Below are 1052 nucleotides of genomic sequence, written 5' to 3' on the forward strand. Positions count from 1 at the left end.
GCTGGGGGAGGCAGAGGGCTCTTGGCTGCTGTGTCTTCCATAAGCCTCCTGCGTGGGAAGGCTGCTGGGAGGCTGGAGAAGGAGTTCAGCTATAGCTGTGCCAGGCTGGGGGCACCATGGTGGGGCCAGGCCGTAGGAGAGCGGAGGTGGTTTTAGCTGTGTCTTTAAGACAGCGACTGTAGGGTTTTGCCTATAAACTCAGCTCCAGGTCCCCCCGGGAAACCCACCAGCCCTCCAGAGCCCAGCGTTTGCTCTGTATGGGCAACAAGTGCGGCGAAATCACAGAGAGCATCTCTTCTCTCCTCACCCCAAAACAATTTTGAATATTAAAGCAGGGAGGCAGAGCTGGGAGATGTTATCACACTCCTTTTTAACATTTCAGCTTGGAAACAGCCCTTCATCTCTTGGCAATTTGCATTTCAAGAGGTCAGGACGTGTCTATTTCTTTCTACCATCTGAAATTAGTTATTAAAAGTCTATTTGGAAACAAAACAAGGCACGCAGGGCAAGATGGCCTCTGCAGGCTCGGATTAACTGCTCCTGCCATCCGTGATTTCTCAGGCTGTTGATTGATAGAGGATGCTGAAGCGAGGAGGTACAGGCACCACTGGAGGTGCAAAACCAGGAGCTCCCCTGTATGGCTGTGGGGTACCCGCTGGGCTCAGGGGGATGGGGGTGTCCCCTAGGAGCTGGAGGCTCTGCGCCCCATGGCCATGCACACTCGGCTCTAGAAAGGATGCTGCAGCGAGGGTAACCCCTAACCATCGCCCTGCTGGCCACCAGGTCCCAGCGGTGGCACCTCAGCCTGGCCCTGGCAATCCAGTTCTGCCTAATAAAAAGCCGCTGGCAGCCCCAAGCTTGGCCAGGGTTCGCTGGGTGCTGCTGGCTTTGTTTTCTCAGCTGCTGCCTCTACCCTCCCCAGCTCACCGCTGCCCCTTATTTGTCTTGGAGTTTGCATTAGCAGATGCACTCTGGGATATTCAATTACCTCTAAAGAGCTGGAGCAGCGCAAGGTTTTACTGGAGCCATCGGGGTTGGGGGTGGGGGGCGGG

This window comes from Buceros rhinoceros, unplaced genomic scaffold (assembly GCF_000710305.1).
Source record: "Buceros rhinoceros silvestris isolate BGI_N320 unplaced genomic scaffold, ASM71030v1 scaffold10329, whole genome shotgun sequence".
NCBI classification, from domain to species: domain Eukaryota; kingdom Metazoa; phylum Chordata; class Aves; order Bucerotiformes; family Bucerotidae; genus Buceros; species Buceros rhinoceros.